Here is a 5,781-nt window from a genome sequence, read left to right on the forward strand (position 1 = left end):
AGGTATTTGGTGTAAGTGGTAGCATGTGCAGGAGGTATTTAGTGTAAGTGGCAGTATGTGCAGGAGGTATTTGGTGTAAGTTGCAGTATGTGCAGGATGTATTTGGTGTAAGTGGCAGTATGTGCATGATATAGGTGGTGTAAGTGGCAGTATGTGCAGGATGTATTTGGTGTAAGTGGCAGTATGTGCATGATATATTTGGTGTAAGTGGCAGTATGTTCAGGATATATTTGGTGTAAGTGGCAGTATGTGCATGAGATATTTGGTGTAAGTGGCAGTATGTGCAAGAGATATTTGGTGTAAGTGGCAGTATGTGCATGAGGTATTTGGTGTAATCGATTAAAAACCGTTAGCTTGTCCGATTTCTTTCATACTACAGTCCGTTATTCCCCTGATAGCAGCCACAAAATAAGTTGTACATCTAAAAAAAAAGGAGTTACTTTTTGACCAGACTAATTACATGATTTGAAATCACGCCGATCCCATCTGTAATACACAAGATCCCTTAACGTGGTGGTAAATGAAACAGATTAACACGCTGTGGCTACACGGCTCCAATCCCTAACGTCTGTGAGAAAGATGGTATATACTAGAGGTACTAACTGTAAGGGTTTATGTTTTAGTGGAACGCTCCTGAAGGAGCTGTAAGGCTAAACGTTGAGTGTCCAATAGTAAAATATAAAAAAAAAATTGGTGTTATGAGGACGTTTATTTCTAGTATTAATACGTTCTCTCGTGTTACTTGCTCGGTTATCGTAAATAATGTTGTTTAAAAGTCAATAAATTCGCGTGTTATAGTTTAATTTACAAAGATCGTCTTAATCTATTTGATAAACCTGGATATTTATGGTATATCCATATGTTTTGATTACCTGTATAGATGGCTGCTTAATATTTTTGGAAAATGAGGAGGAGGAGGGAAGGCAAATAAAAAGCTAAGTCAGTTAATATAGTTGTTAACAATAGTGTATGTACACTAACTGGAAAAAGTTGGGTGAGGGGACACGTGCCTCTTCTGCCTTATTTTTAGGCTTCTATGCTTGTGAACAAGTTTGGTATATCCTGGTTAAATAACTTTGGCTTTAGTAAATTGAATCCATTAATTTTAACATACAAAACACTTGAGCAAACAACTATTACTGTAGGTGTAGTCAAGAGGAATGTAAGGTTTTTGTTTATGTACTTTATAGTGGGTGGGGGATATGACTACCAGTTAGAAGATGGCTAAGATGTGGAATACATAAACAAAAATTGGATCTGTTCAACGACGTATTCTTTAAATCAACGTAGCTTTCTAATTCGTAAATTACAAGTTAACGCAGCTTTCTAATTCGTAAGTAAAAAATAAAAAAATCGCATGTTATTAGTTAAAACAGCTTTCTAATTAATAAAATATATAAATTAATGCAACTCTCTAAGTAATAAAATATATAAATTAACGCAACTTTCTAATTAATAAGTTATATATCATCGCAGCTTTCTATTTAATAAAATATATAAATTAATGCAACTCTCTAAGTAATAAAATATATAAATTAACGCAACTTTCTAATTAATAAGTTATATATCATCGCAGCTTTCTATTTAATAAAATATATAAATTAATGCAACTCTCTAAGTAATAAAATATATAAATTAACGCAACTCTCTAATTAATAAAATTATAAATTAACGCAACTTTCTAATTCGTAAGTTATAAATCAACGTAGCTGTCTAATTCGTAAGTTATAAATCAACGCAGCTTTCTAATTCGTCAAGTTTTTTATAAACTAACAACACTTCTTGAAAGAATGTTTACCAAATTGAAGATGTTGTGCACACTCAGTGTTAAAGATCTGTATTTGAACACCAGTAGTCGCCACCACCCACCGCTAGCTCTTGGACTACTCTTTTACCAACGAATAGTGAGAATAACTGTCACATTATAACGTCCCCACGGCTGAAAGGACGAGCATATCTGGTGGGACAGGGATTCGAACCAGCAAACCATAGATTGCTAGTCGAGCGCTCTAATCACCTGGCCATGTTAAGTTCCATTTATAGGAACAGAGTCTCAAGTGTCTTGAATCTTATCAGCAAAAAATTTTTTATCTGTAGTATTCCTGCCTCTTATACAGTAATTGTAATATTTCTCACTCCCATATAATGTTTATCTGTAGTACTTCTGACTATTATACAATAATTGATTGTAATATTTCTCACTCCCATATAATGTTTATCTGGAGTGCTTCTGACTATTATACAATAATTGATTGTAATATTTCTCCTCCCATATAATGTTTATCTGGAGTGCTTCTGACTATTATAGAATAATTGATTGTAATATTTCTCACTCCCATATAATGTTTATCTGGAGTACTTCTGACTATTATACAATAATTGATTGTAATATTTCTCACTCCCATATAATGTTTATCTGGAGTGCTTCTGACTATTATACAATAATTGATTGTAATATTTCTCATTCCCATATAATGTTTATCTGGAGTGCTTCTGACTATTATACAATAATTGATTGTAATATTTCAAACTCTCATACAGTGATTATCTGTAGTACTTCTCATTCTCATACAATGATTATATGTAGTACATTTCTCATTCCCATACAACGATTTTCTATAGTACTTATGACTCCCATACGATAGTTGTCTATAGTACTTCTGATTCCAATAGAATGATTATCTGTAGTAATTGTGACTCTTACACAATAAATACCTGTAATATTCCTGACTCCCATACAATGATTTTCTATAGTACTTCTAACTCCCATACAATGATTGTTTGTAGTACTTCTGACTCGCATAGAATGATTGTTTTTAGTACTTGTGACTCCAATACAATGATTGTATCTAGTACTTTTGATTCTCATACAATGATTGCATGTAGTACTTTTGACTCCCATACAATGATTGTTTGTAGTAATTGTGACTCCCATACAATGATTGTTTGTAGTAATTGTGACTCCCATACAATGATTGTTTGTAGTACTTGTGACTCCAATACAATGATTGTTTGTAGTACTTTTGACTCCCATACAATGATTGTTTGTAGTACTTCTGACTCACAAGAATGATTGTCTTTAGTACTTGTGACTCCAATACAATGATTGCATGTAGTACTTTTGACTCCCATACAATGATTGTTTGTAGTACTTCTAACCTCCATTCAATGAAAGGTTATAAGTAAAGTATTTCAATCGGCACATTGTGTTTCCATCTTTCATGTGTTTTCCCACCTTGTTTCTCTAAAAAAAGCATAACTAATTTGCTTCTTTCATTTCATGCATAACATACTGTCCGTAGACATCATATCACACAGCTCCTGTTGTTTTGAGTTCAGCGCTATCAGTTTGTTGCGTTTATTTCAACTCATGCATGCTTGTGTTTTCTGTTTATCATACAGTTCATCTACGACGATTATTTTTGTACATAAGAAGGAGGTTAAATTTCACTTGTTTTTCTATTATATGTGATTTATAAAACTAGTCGCTTATATGACAAATTAATATTCCTAATCACGTTCAGCAATGATAAAAAACAACGTTTTGAAGAGATGAGAAGAGCCAGTTATTTAATGCCTTACAAGTCATTAAACACACCTTAAACTCAGCTTCTTCGGAATATCACTGACTTAAATAGGTTTAACTGGAATATGGTTAAAATCTACTAGATTTTCTTCGAGTCGTGTGCTCGTGTATTGGGCTTGTGAATGATTGATATTTTGGGTGTTTTAATTGCAACTTCTTAACCCTAATTCAAATTTCTGGTGTTAATATAACACTTGATAGAATTTGTGATACTATTTCAAATTTAATAATTTCTCCTACCCTCTAAAGCTTTTATCGAAAACAAAACAAAAAATATTCGAGAAAGCATCTTAAAAGTTGTGAAAATAACTCGAATAAATTAAAACGTGATCATCACCTCGGTATGTGAACTTATTGGGTTCACACCAGGATAACTCTGATAGACTTCCATAAGCGCTTTGTAAAGTAACATATACTACATATTCATCTATAATGTTATATTTAAAGTCTGGTTTGCAAGGCTAAATTCATCTGGTGCACCAATTTAAATGTTTCTGAATACTTAAAAGAACCGCAATGCATATACTTTATGAATAGATACGTCAGGATGAAGTTGAAACAGTTTCTGATAAGATACTATGTAACATTTATAACCAATACTTCTATTATCAGAACACTATTTAAAAAAAAAACGTGAGATCACATAGCTACTAAAAAGATGAAATGCTCAATATAGCGCTTTCGAGACGAAAATCTTAGATATTAACCCAGGAGTGATCAGATTATCTGGAGTTTCTCATGGACAGATACCATGTACAAGTAAAAGTATTGGTAAGTAAAATAATATTTTAATACTAAGGAAATACAATATGGTATAAAATAATATAAAAGTTTGTTTGTTTGAAGTTTAGCACAAAGCTACACAATGGGTTATCTGTGCTCCGCCCACTACGAGTATCGAAACTCGGTTCCTAGCGTCGTAAGTCCGCAGACATACCGCAGTCTAAAAGTTGTACTGGAGAAGGTTTTGAAACTTGTATCCGTACAAACTTGTTGTGCCTTAATAGTGGATCTAAAATTTATTTTTGATCCAATTTTACATCAAAATGAGTGTTTCAATCAAAATAAGTAATCGATTCGATGTCTCAATGTTACGATTGAGGGTTTACAACGCTAAAATTTGGCTTTCGATACTCGCAGAGTACCTTTGCGCTTAGCAACAAACAAAGTAGTCAGCTATATGAATTATAGAATATATCCATATCTCATGTAACATGATATGAGGACTACAAGAAAGCATCAGGTAAAAGCATTTCATAGAATAGGTGTCTTCATGTCTATCCATTGATAATGAATAAACAGTTAAAAAAAATTAAACAACTAGATTGAATCCGTTATACAGTTAATTGTATTTGTCTTAATTTTCTAATGAAGAGACCATATTCTTACTTAATAGGTATGTCCATATTTATAGTTTATATTTAAAAAATCTGTGACAATGATTAAACATCAGTAAAATCGTACCGTGTTGAAGAAGAACTTTGAGGTGTGAAAGCAGAGCACGTGGACTCAGGTGTCTTCTGGTCAGTAAGTCTGAGATGGGATAGTTGAGTAGAGAAGAGTGGATGGTAAGGACTTTCAGCGAAATCTTCTTATTGAGTATCAGGATCTGTGTAAGTTCTTTATATGAATGTACGGCCCCATTACGTCACTGGGAGGAGTTTTTAAGTGCCACTGTTCTGTAGTTGTGAGCATGACATGCGCAGTAACACTTGTAGCGGGATAGCAGTTACACCGTGTAGAATTTAAGCGTACGAACTGTACATTTACGTATTAAACTGTGGACAGCATTTACATATCATGACGTTTTTATTTCCTGATATAGGTATATGTTATTGTATTGAAAAATCCCTATAAAGACAATCGGAATTCTGAGACGAATATCAACGATCATGTTACCAAGTTAGTTGACCCGCTGACTTTTTTTTTCTAAATTACACGTCATCATTGCCAGAACACTCTTATAGAAATCAATAATTTTCATGTTAGAAGAGTAAGCGATATGCCAGAGTATATAAGATATTTCAGTTTCTCCAGTCTCATATTATAATAAGGTTATACATTGTTTAAATACTTTGATTTTTTCTTGTTTCATTCTACTAAAAGTAAGCGCTTCAAATAATATTTATTTCTGTTTTTGAATTTCGCGCAAAGCTACACGAGGGCTATCTGCGCTAGCCGTCTCTAATTTAGCA

The 5,781-nt window shown here is 33.0% G+C and overlaps 1 protein-coding gene across 1 annotated transcript in view; it reads right to left on the bottom strand.

The window, feature by feature from the left end:
- Nucleotides 1-5,207, bottom strand: part of LOC111085171 — a 31,819-nt gene extending 26,612 nt beyond the window's left edge. The window contains exon 1 of the mRNA XM_022382600.1: nucleotides 5,051-5,207. The gene's annotated coding sequence lies outside the window, so the exon portion shown is untranslated. The remainder of the gene's footprint in view (nucleotides 1-5,050) is intronic.
- Between the last annotated feature and the right edge of the window lie 574 nt (nucleotides 5,208-5,781).

This window comes from Limulus polyphemus, unplaced genomic scaffold (genome assembly GCF_000517525.1).
Source record: "Limulus polyphemus unplaced genomic scaffold, Limulus_polyphemus-2.1.2 Scaffold261, whole genome shotgun sequence".
NCBI lineage: Eukaryota > Metazoa > Arthropoda > Merostomata > Xiphosura > Limulidae > Limulus > Limulus polyphemus.